The 12066-nt window shown below is 43.7% G+C and overlaps 1 protein-coding gene across 1 annotated transcript in view; it reads left to right on the top strand.

Moving 5' to 3' along the window:
- Nucleotides 1-2947: 2947 nt before the first annotated feature.
- The window catches only part of TMEM117 (transmembrane protein 117), a 388807-nt gene continuing 379688 nt past the window's right edge, over nt 2948-12066 (top strand). Inside the window, exon 1 of the mRNA XM_087813934.1 lies at nt 2948-3121. The gene's annotated coding sequence lies outside the window, so the exon portion shown is untranslated. The remainder of the gene's footprint in view (nt 3122-12066) is intronic.

Genomic DNA, 12066 nt, shown 5'->3' with positions numbered 1-12066 from the left:
ATTTTTAAACACTTCTGGCAAACACTGAAAAAAATGGTTAATTTCTGTGAATAAGCAATCACCATCTGTGTACCAGGCCAATACATTTTGGTCCTAAGGAAAGTTTTCATGGAACAGTAAATTTTGATAGGAAGGAATAATTGTCTAACACTATATAGGTCCCTGCCATGGATTAGGGCATTTAAAACTCCTAACAAGTCTGTGTGGTAGTGACTGAGATGGAAAGAGCCTGGAGAACAGGGAGGAGATAGTCTAAGTCCTGAGTAGGATCTGTTCTTAAATAGGCCAGATGACCTACTTTGGACCCCTAAGGCCATATATAGATCTAACATCTCATAAATTCAAAGGTGAAGAAAGACTGATCTAGGGATTCTTATTGTAAGTTTATAGTAGCAATTTGCTTTAGCATGTAGCTGCGAAGTAGTCAAACCAACATTCATACCAATGCCCCCATTCCAGGTCTCCCGGCTGTAAAACCCACACCGTTGACCTAGTACCTGGGGAGGAAGTATAAGGTAAGGGGTTAAAACGCAGGCTGGTCCACCACATTACCTGGCTTCAGATCCTCACTCCCTCACTCTGGCTAGTCATGAGATCTTGCATGAACTACTCAGTCTCTCTGTGTCTCTTTCTTCAAAGGTGAACATGGAAGTGATATCTCACAGGTCTGTTGCAGAGGTTAAATGTTTTAATAAATGGAATGGGCCTGTGCACAATGAGACTTCAATAAGCTGAGCTTTTATCACCATATATTATTGTGATGAAGATGAAGTACAGAGGCTGTTCCTGCCTGGTCCTTAGGGCTAAAATGCAGATCCTGGGTGGCCGCTGAGGCAAAGGGCACAAGCTTCTTGGTCAGTGGTAAAAAGGGAGCACTGATATTGAAGAAGGACTTGCCCATTTCAATAGTTTGCCTTGAAGTGGTCCTGGAGAACTCCAGTCTTTAAACTCCGAGAGCTCTCAAGTAAGAGCAAATAGTGAGCACTGGTTGAGTTTATTCTTAAAATTAATATTAAAGGAAGCAAGACTGTATGTAAAGAAGACAGGGATCTAAGGGTAGGGTAACAAGCTCCATGTAACTGAAGCTAGACGTTTCATTTCTGATGAACTGAATTCATCCTCCTAGACACCCATGCAGTTCAACTGATCATGGAGAAAGTGACTTCTCTCTCTTAAGTAGGCAGAGAGACGCTGCTCAATAATTTTTACCCCACTAGCTTTTGAAATAGACTTTCTATGATATGATTGCCTTGTGTTTTTTGAGGGGCAGAGGATAATAACCCACAGATCTCAGTATTATGCTGCATTATTTATGAAGCTTTATTATTTTTTAGTTTCAACCGATTAAAGACCCTTTGCTTTAAATGGAAATACAAGGAACAGATAGCACATGAAACCCACGTTAAACAGTTGTTCTTTGTAAAATAGTCCTAGTCGTAATTATAAAAGCACAGCAGAATCTAGTGATTAATCTGTAGGACTAATCTACTTTTTGAGTCCTTGCTATACCTCACTACATTCGGTGTTGAGGGTGCAATGGTGAGAAAGATTTAGTCTTTGCCCTCAAAGAGTTTATAGCTTAGTGGGGGAGAAAAAGACGTTGCAGTAAACTACAGCAAGTTGTAAGAAGTATCATAGTTAAAGGTACAAAGGGCTAGCACAGGAAATAACTCTGTGGGGAAACTTTTGAACGCCCCGCTAAAGAGGCTCTTACTAAGCTACGAGTTTCACCAGATGATCACAAACTACTACTACAACGTAGAAAAAATGCGGTCATTCTTAGAGGCTAGAAAAGATGTCAAACTCGTGAGAAGTATGGCTGTGAACTCCCAGTTTTCCGTGTCAATCAGCTACACCGCTGGACTCAGCGACAGCTCTATTGGAAAATCTGACACCTCCCTCTCCCTCTTGCTACCAAGCCCATTTCCGAATCACGCTGCCAGTCCAGCAGGGCTAGTTTTCTCATAAGTGTGCTATTGAAGGCATATATGAATTATCCCATTTCCCATTTGATGTTCTCAGTGATCGCAAATTAGTGGCCACTTCCATTAGTGTGGAATATCAGTGTGCTGGACAGCAGCTTTTAATACATTATAAGCTACCGGTAAACTGAGGCAGCAGTCGTTACTGGGCGTGGAAGGAAACAAAGGCCACAGATATCTAAGACGGAGAAGAGATTACATCAAGAGAGAGGAATTGGCCAAATGTGGTCAAAGGGTCTTCTTCCCCCAAGCTGCAGATGGACCATTTAAGCGCTACAGAATGATAGGCTCCTGAGAACTCCAGGCTGCAGGAAAGGTAAAAACTGCGCGCCAGGGCATATGTAGGCATATATATATATATATATATATATATATATATTTATTTATTTATTTATTTCTAAGTGTTACTAGTGTGTGTGCACTTATAAATATGTGTGGATATGTGCGGCTATATTTGCATATATGTGTCAGACCAGACAGGCTGTCTCTCCCCATGCCCACCCCTGCACACCGCCAGTAAACTACAGCAGAGAGGATGCTTCGTGACCTACGGCTGCATTAGAAAGTTTGCAGCTCTCTGAGGACATTCCGCCCGCGAACCTCATTGGTTCCCTGCAGGATGGTGGATTGAAGTCTGCTCATTCCCCCAGGAAGACGGGGCGCTGCTGACAGGCAAGGCTGAAGCCGGCCGCCCCCCCCCGCCCCCTCCGGGTTCCCAAAGCGTCCCCCGCCCGCCTCCGCGCCCCCGGCTCTGCAGGCGCGGCCAGGCCCGGGCAGGCTCGGCCGCCGCACCGCCCGCGGGCTGGAGTCGGCGGGGGCGGGGGCGGGGGCGGCGGGGCCATGCCTCCAGCTGCGGAGGCTGCCGCACAGCTGGAGCCCCGGCGGTCCCCCGCGCCGCGCCGTCGCCCTCGCGCCCCAGCTGCCGGGCCCGCGGCCGGCGGACTTTGCGGAGGGCGCCCGGCGTAGGCGGCGGCGGGTGTGGGCCGAGCGCGTATTTATAGCTCGGTGACAGCGGCGGCGGCCGAGACCCCGCCCGAGCGTCTCGCCGCGCGTCCCAGCGAGGCCGCGGGCGCGGCGGACGGCGGTGCCCCGTAGCGTCTCCGGTGTGCGGGCGCCCCGAGCCCGCGCGGCCCCTTCGGGTGAGTACGCGGCCGGGCGCCGGGCGCGCCTCTCCCGCCGCGCGGTGCGGCCGCAGCGAGCCCGCCCGCAGCCCGCCCGCAGCCCGCCGCCCCCCGGTCCCGGCCGGCGAATGCGGCTGCGGGAGCGGCGGGCGGCGCGGCCCCGAGTCCCGGCCCTTCCCCCTTTCCCGGGCGGCGGCCGGGGGCCGGGCGCGGCGGCGGGCGGGGGCGCCGGCCCTGCGGGGAGGGCAGCCGGGACTCGGCGCGGGAGGCGCCGGCGGCAGCCCGACTCGGGCTCCGCGAGGGTGAGGGACGTCTTGGGACAGACCTTGAACTTTCCCCGCTTCGCCGGTTCGAGGGCAGGAGCCGAGCAGCAGCCGGCCTGTCGCTGGTTAAGGAAATGAACAGGTTGCAGCTGCGGTGTTCTCTGGGCAAACAGCAGCAGCCCTCGCGTGCTCGGGTGCTTATTAACTTGGTCGTAACTAAATAAAGCTAGCTGCTGATTCCTGTTTTCGAAAATACCCCAGGACCACAAGTGTGTTTGACCCATGCGGTAACTCTGGCTGCCTTTATGCATTCTACTAGCTGTGGACATAAACTGTGTGTGTGTGTGTGTGTGTGTGGTTAGTAAACATCCCGAGCTTACTGTAGTATTTATGTGCACATATGTCTCATGAGCCAGGTGCTTAATACTTTTGAATAAAAGTATGTTGAATAAATGTAATTATAAAAGATATATTGTTTGCGATCCATAGAAGGACTTCTAGGAAGATTTCAGGGTTTTGTTTTCAGAAAAAAAGTTCTTCCAATTTATGGAATATAAAGAGTAGTAGAATCCCTGTAAAAGCCATTTTTTGTTGTTTTTTGTTATTGGAAAGTAGTGAGTGTTTGCCATGAACTTCCTAACTTGAATTATGGATTTCGACATTTTGATGCAGGTACTTACTCCCACCCCCATCCCATCTCTGTCGGATCCTTGTGATCAGAAACCAGTACTTGTCTGTTTTACTTAATTTCCTTCTTTAAACTGCGAGTCATTTCAAAATAATTTTAGATATGAAGGAATTTTATTCATTAACTCTTGCTTTCTTTGGAGTTGTGTTGACATTCTTTATCATAAACAGATGTTTCCAAAAGGGAGGCCTAAACATTTTTAAAGAATTCATTGCTGATTATTTGTCAACTTAATAACGTGAAAAGTCTCGCCCATGTTTTGCCATTTTAATGGAAAGTTGGCAGTGTCTTTGTTAGAAGAGAACCCCCACGTCTACTTTGCTTTCAGGTTCTCTGTTTTAAAGACGTGCATTGGTTCAGTGCTTTGTTATCCTAAGGACTGCAGGATAAGAAGGACGAATAAAACATCTTAAAGGTTGAAAAACGTGAAGAGAAAGTCTAGGAAGTGATTTATGGATGTGATCTTCCAAGTGAGCTCGGGCACCACAGACAGCATCCTGGTATCTGTGCAAAGCCACTTAGGGTGGTTTCATTGATTGACTTAAAAGGTTGCTTTTTATTTAAAAGGCTGTGTGGTCTCTTGGACTAAAAGTGAGAAGTTCCAACTTTACCTCTGTAACTATTGATATTTGTATTTTTTTAAAACCTGCATTAAGCACTTGTAGTATGTAAGATGTTATGTGTCATCTCCTCATGCCTGCCTTTTAATCTAACAATTCAAGGTAATATTTTAAGACCTCTCCTTACCATAGGGCTGGTCCAGGCAAATATATGTTTGGTTTTTCTACCTTTTTGCCATTTCTCCTTTTAAAGACTTGAATATCCCATTATCCAGAGTTTATTCTCTCTGGAATGGAATCTCAGTGTTTTTTTCTCACCCAAAGCTGGTTCTGTTATACCACCATCCATACATTTATTTTTATTTATTTATTCATCCATTAGCAAATATTTATTGAGTGCCTAAGAGATGCAAGGCATCACCTAATACTTACTACTTTCTTCCCAATGGAACTTTATTTTGTGTTCTAAACTTCTCAGTGTAGGAAGCATAGTAGTATTAAGAGTATTGACCTTGGGTCGTATAGATGTATTTCTGCCTGTTTCTGCCAGTTAGTAGCTATGTGACCTTGGGCAGGTTATAACCTTTCTGAATCTCTATTTCTTCACTGGTAAATCCAAAGGGTTGGTATAAGAACCAATTGAGACAATGCATGAAAAATGCTTGCCGAGAGCCCAGCACATAAAAAGCACTCACAAATGTTAAGTATTATTATGTTGTCTATATCCGCTTCAAAGGATGTTCATCTCAGGAAATGCATTCCCCACTTCAGGAAATGGCAATTCCATCATGAGCTTTGCCAGGTCATGTCCACATCCAGTCCATCAGTGCATCTTGTCAGCTCTTCCTTTCAGATGTATCCAGAAGCTGATACATTGCCAGCCATCAGGCACAGTGGGTCTTCCGACATGTAAGTCAGATGGTGTCACTCTCCTGCTTTTCCTCTCACACGGGAGCGCCCAGGTGCATAGTGTGGCCTCCAGGCCTGATCAAGATCCTATGCTACCTCCCAGACCTCATCTCCTTCATACTTCCTGGCACCCTCAGCCTATCTAGTCACACTAGCTCCTGCTTTTCCTTATATGCACCTACCAAGCCCTCAGCACAGGCCTTTGCAATGTTTTGTTCCCTCTTTCTGGATCACTCTTTCCCCAGCGATCTCCTTGCCTCCCTCCCTCTTTCACATCTCTGTTCAAATGTCACCTGATAATAAGACCTTCTTCACCTTCCCTTACTCTTGATACTCTCTGTTAACTTCCTCCTACTTAATTTTCTCCATCAACTTAGAACTTTGTAAAATACACAGTATTTAATTTTTTTCTGTTTAACGTCCCACATGAGACTATAACAGGCAAGGCAACAGGGCATTGTCTGTTAGTAACCCTCACTCATAGGCCAGTAACTGGCACAAATAGACATTCTAAACATTGAACAAATGAGTGATGAATGTTGTTATGGAATTAACAAATCTGGACTTCACCACTTTCTCAATACGATTTTGGACAAGTAGCTTAAGCTTTCTGAGCCTTAGTTTCCATATTTGTAAAATTAGGGTAGTATTCATTCTTTGTAGAGTTGTATTAAAAATCCTTTAACACTGAAACTAGTGTATATAATCACTCAATAAATGTAATATATAGTTGATGTGATTTTCATGCTTATTTTGAATGGAAATGGCCAAGAGTCACTTGTATTTTAACAATGGCTTTCAGGGTAGGAAGCAGCTGGAAGTGACCCGACACTTTACAAGTGAAATCTCCTTTCGTCTTCACTACAACCCTATGGAGAATGTACTTTTATTAGGGTTTTACTAGGGAAGAAATGGAATCTCAGAGAGGTTAGGGGTTTGCCCAAGGTCACAGAGCCAGTGAATAGCAGGGTCGGGCCAAGCTGGATATTCCTCCCAACACTTCAGGCTGCCTTCTGCAAAGCTACTGCTCCTGACTCCTTTGAATCGTTCAATGACTTTCTAATGGTGTGATTTTGCCACTAAAAGCACTAAGACGGAGAATGTGATATAAATGCAGGCCACATTTACCTTTTCAGGAAATAATAATAAATAATTTAAAGCTCAGTTTTCCCTCTTGACATATAATTTTAAAAGTGATTCTGTGTTAGGGATTAAATGAAATGATTGTAGAAGTGTTCTGTTAACTGCAAAGAACTTTGCCTAGATTGGCAGAATACTACAACTAGGTAACTGAAGGAACGGGCCTTTAATGCTGTCTTGTACTAATATAGCCAAGGTCTGTCTATAAAACACAGCTGTATGCATCGCAAAGTGCGTACATAAAAAGTAAAGTACAGGAGGTCTTTTCAAAAATGATATTTTTAAGAAATTGGGTTCAAGGTGCTAAAATAATGTGCACATTTTTGGCTGAGTACAGGCACAGAGTACAGCCCTTTCATAAGAGCTAGGAGGGGTTACAGGTGAATTTTCCAACATAAACACCAGGAGCTTCAAGAAATTTGGAGAGATTTTTATTTTATCCTGTAATAGAGCTCTACAGTGACGATGCTCTGTTCCTGTCACCTGGTTAGGTATTACCAGATGCTGAGACCTGCACTAGCAGAGCTGTGCTTTGGGTGCAGTTGACTTGACTAGTAGTAATGTGTCTCTTGTATAGCACATTTTATTGGTTCATCAGGGACTTTTCCATCACATCCTTAAATATTTTTTAATATAAGTGATATACTGCATCCTCATCATACTTGTCTTTGTGTAAAAACTATTGCCTGCATGGTCTCTGTTGAGAAACATGACATTTACTCCCCTGAAGTCCTTCATTTATTTATAAAGACCCTAATGAGGAAGGAAGGCCTGGTATTTTGGTTCAATGAATCAAATTATTACAATAATTGTTAGGGCATTGATGTTGTCATGGTCTGGTACCTGATAATCTTTTAAGTGTTGGAGTTGCCTCTAAATTAGTCTCCCCACTTTCATCACGCCTCATACCAATTGATCATTTTTTGTGTGTTGACAGAGGAATCTTCCCCAAACCTTGCTCCAATCAATTATATCACTCTTCTGCTCTGAAATCCTTGATCTCCTGTTGTCCCCTGTTGTAAAATGCAAAACAATACTTTTGTATAATCTTCCTTTAGGTGGCCCCAAATTATCATTAACTCTCATAAGATACCCCCAAGCACTCTGTGTTCTAGCCACACAGAAAGAACTATTGACATCTCTATACTTGCCCCAGGCTCTCTCTCCTGTGTCTTTGTTCAAAGTATTCTCCCAAACTGAGTGCCCTTACTTCTTTCCCATTTTTTGTTGTTGTTTTTTAATTCCTCTCCATTCTTAGCTTTTAATACCAGGTGAACTACTGGCTTGTAGTAAAATGTGTGGCATTTCTAAAATCAAGTATGAATATTAGAAACGCTGCAGTTGGAAACTGTGACTGAAGGCCTATGTATTATCAGGCAGTATATTAAAGTTTGAGCCTATAGTTACCAATATCTTTGTCACTGCTGTTATGTGAGAAAGCAGAGGCTACCAACATATTGATAGTGTCATGTACCTAATGATGTCATTACTTACAAAAGGGAATTAAATGGTGAGGATTGGTCTAGTTCTCAGAGATGCAGTGTTTTCTCTAAGCATCATTGGAAAATCAGAGTGAACATCAGTGATGCATGACCAAAGGACATTCAGATCAACTAAATTATTATACTGAATTCTCAAAGAAGAACAAAAATTCAGGCAATTCTGTAATCCGTCACAGGGACCCAGTTCTTTCTGATCCTGCTACCACAGTAATTTTGAATAGTAATAGTGGGCTCATTGATCCTAGAAGTACCGTGAATCTTATATCAAATGGTTTTATTACCAGGAACTTTTTAACCAACATGGAAAGGGCAAGATTTTGGAATTTATGTCTTAGAGGAAGGGGTAATATAGAGTGTTGAAACCAGGTGGCGTGGATTTGAACCCCAGCTCGCATAGATTTGGTTTGTTCTTTGGTACAGGTTACTGAACTCTTAAATTTTGGTTTCAACATTTGTAAAATAAGAGTATTTTCTTCACCGGGGTGCTGTGAAATTTAAATGAGATGTTTGTAAAGCTCATCAGCATAGTGTCTGGTATATGGTTAAATACTCACTAAATGTTGGCCTTAGTAATAGTGACCATAATGCAGAGCCTGGTGTTAAAATGAGATGGTGTTGGGTGGGGACACATCACTGCTCTTACTGGCCGAGTCATCGGTGCAGTCTCTGGGCTCCCCTGCTCCTCTCTTCCCTAACGTTAGCTAATGGCAGGCTGCTCTGCTTGCTCATCTCCGGTAAACAAGAGGGCGCTTCTCCTTAGAGTGTACCACTCAGCTCATCCAGTAGGTGTTTACTGATAGCCCACTATGAGTTTGGCCCTGTGTTGTGCCCTGGAAGTAAACAGTCCCCCTCCCTGAGGACTTTATGGTCCAGTGAGGGAGACAAACACGTACACACATCACTTCACTGCGATTGCTAAGAGCCAAGATCAAAGCACACTTAATTAAGATAAGAGCTCATCCATGGTTGCAGAATTGAATTTAAACAAATGTAAAGGGTTTGCCGACTGCATGCACTATGTAGCACAGTCAATTTGAACAACCCCAATCCTGGATTATTAACATTAGACTCACCAGGTGATGCTGCTGATCACAAAGATGCTTTAAGTAAGCTACAGAAGTGAAAACAGTTTTGGTGCTCTGGATATCAGATGCCTGAGGAACTAGAAGACAGGGCTGAGCTGATGAAGCAAGCATCTGGCAGCCTTGTGTATGAAATCAGGAAGTGGGGGGTCAGTAGAGGTTTTATTCAGGTTATGCAGGTTTTGAAATTGGGACCCCAGAAGACATCACTTCAGCTTTGGAATACGAGGCATGAATAAATCTCAGCCATGTTTAGCATAAAATAAAAAGACACTCATTTGGCTAGTATCTAAGTCACTGAGTCTGTTAGTGGAAATTAAGAATAAACTGTAAATGTGATGGGAAATATTTTATTGGAAGAAGCACTCCCAGCTTAGAGGTCTATTAGAAAAATCAAGGGCTAGGAATGGATTTGGATTCAGATGCTGGCTCTTCCACTTCCTGGATATCTGAGCCTTTGTTTTCTTACCTGTAACATGGGCGTGATAGTAGCATTCATAGCATCATGTAGGAATTAAAATCTCTTTCTAGTGCAGGACTGTTGCTTAATTCCATAGCTCTCTCTCTTAAAACAGTATGAATACTGGAGAGGAAGAGCTGTCTCTAACATTTTTTTAGAATGTTCTAATTCAACTTGGGCATGTAGACATTACATAGCCCACAAAGCAAGATTCTGAAGTTAAAAACAACAATAAAATAAGTATATGCCAACCCTCCACAAAGCACTTATTTTAAAAAGAATCAAAGTCCTAAGTGTTCAGTGTTCTAAGTTCTGCTGCCTTGATCGTGTGTGGGCGGGGAAGGGGAGGCGCTGGTGCAGCTACAGCAGAGCTCCTCACTGGTTCGAGGAGCAGCAGAGAAGCCTCTTAACTGATGTCCCCTCCAGGCCTGATGGCGTGTGGGAATCACTTCTGCTTCAAGGTGCATTGGCTTTGAGATGATAGCTGTGCATTCTCTTGTGGTGGTGGTCTCTGGCCATTTCCAACGATGTCGCATGAAATTGGGTTGGCATTCGACCCATTTTGACATCCTTACATATTGAATGTCATGAAAACGCTGTTAATGTGGGAAACATTCAAACCTGTGAAGAATTTTTGTGAGTTTGTTTGAGCCAAACTGTCTACGCCGTGCCAGGAAGCAGAATCTCCACGGATTGAGATAATGCTCTGGAGGATGGCGGTTTTGCACTTTGTTTTATACATTACAATCAAAAGAGGAGACGTAAGTGGGTTGCATGAAATCCATTGGTGATGGATGAGGGAGGTGGGAGAAAGCGAAGCGGTGAGGGGAACCTCTTGGATTGGATAACATGTAAAATGACAGACACACACTTCTTTAACTTAGGTGGGTGCAGGATAGCTGACAGTCAGCAGTTAACTCAATAACAGCGAGGGGGTTTGTGGTCTCCACAGAGTGGTGCCTGTGCTTCCAGGGGTCTGGAAAAAGGTAAATTACTTTGATGTTACAACGATATGTTATCATAGATGCAAAAAGACAATAGGCAGGCTCAGTTAAGGTAAAGATTGACCTTTGTCAGGGAAGAAACCAGCCTAGGATATGACTACCCATCATAAAGTGCTTTTTAGTTAAAAAGTTTTAATTTCAGACCATCCTTTGTGGCTACTTTAGATCCCTGAGTTTGCAAGACTGCCACACCGGCCTTCCCTGAGCTCGTCCGGTTAGCATGTGGCCCCTTTACATCCACAATGCATAATGTTTGTTTTTGTTCTTTGCCTTCTCTGCTCTTTATGGTGTGAGAAACACACAGGTCTCTGCTGCAGTATTGGATGATGAATTGCACATTCAAAAAAACAAACACAACAAACTTCTGATAGACACCATTCCTAAGTGTCTGAGCTGCAGCCCCTGGGAACAGATGTTTCAGAGTAGTCACACAGATCACAGGGGACCTGAAATTACTTAGAAGGCTTATGAATCCGAGACACCTGACTGTTTGTTTTGCTGAATTTTACGGTCAGTCCTTTTGGGTGTTTATATTGCTTTTCTAAAATACTTAAGACAAGCCTTCATTAACTTAAATTGTGGGTTTAATTGACATTCATCAGCCTAGAATCTTGGATTGGGATTTGGGAGCCTTAGAGCCTATTCTGAGATCTTCCGTTGACTTAGAGTTACTTCAGGCATGTGGCTTGGTCTTTGTACTTTTAGCTATATATATATATATATCTTCCCCCACCCCCCAAGCTATAGAAGTGTGTATTATATTACAGAGTTAGTATAATCATCTCTAGAGAAGAATGTATGACTATATCTCTGGAAGGCATTCAAGGGATGACATCCCTGGGGCTAGGCCTTTGGGCTGCCCTCTCAGGCAAGGAAAATGCCTGGGGTTGATCTGGCTGCTGCAGGGGCTGGAGATCAGGATTTGGGGTCAGACTTCAGAGGCTCAAATCAGAGCTCTCCTGCTGAATGACTTTGGGAAGTTACATAACCTGCGTGAGCATCAGTCCCCTGCTTGTAAATTAAGTGATGACTATTTCAGAGGGTTGTTATGACGAAAATGAAATAATAATGCAGACATCCAGCACAGAGGCTGCATGTCAAATACTGTAGGCTTTGTAAGAGTCTCTCTCAGTTCTAAATAAATCCAGAAAGAAGAAAAAAGAATTGGCAGATTGTGGTGAAATCTTGCCTTTATTATTATTTTTATCCTGGGTTTAATCAGCTTTATTATTGAGGAAAAAAGGGAGATATCGCTTAGTCTGAGCACCAAATAGGCTTACCAAAACTGAATCCCAGAATTAGACTTAATCACCCAGTCACCGTCCTGGTGGACCTAGGAAGGCTTAATGCATTTT

This window comes from Miniopterus natalensis, chromosome 2, assembly GCF_054644295.1.
Source record: "Miniopterus natalensis isolate mMinNat1 chromosome 2, mMinNat1.hap1, whole genome shotgun sequence".
Classification (NCBI taxonomy): Eukaryota; Metazoa; Chordata; class Mammalia; order Chiroptera; family Miniopteridae; genus Miniopterus; species Miniopterus natalensis.
The sequence above is the reverse complement of the archived record's forward strand: the minus strand, read 5'-3'. Positions and strand labels throughout refer to the sequence as shown.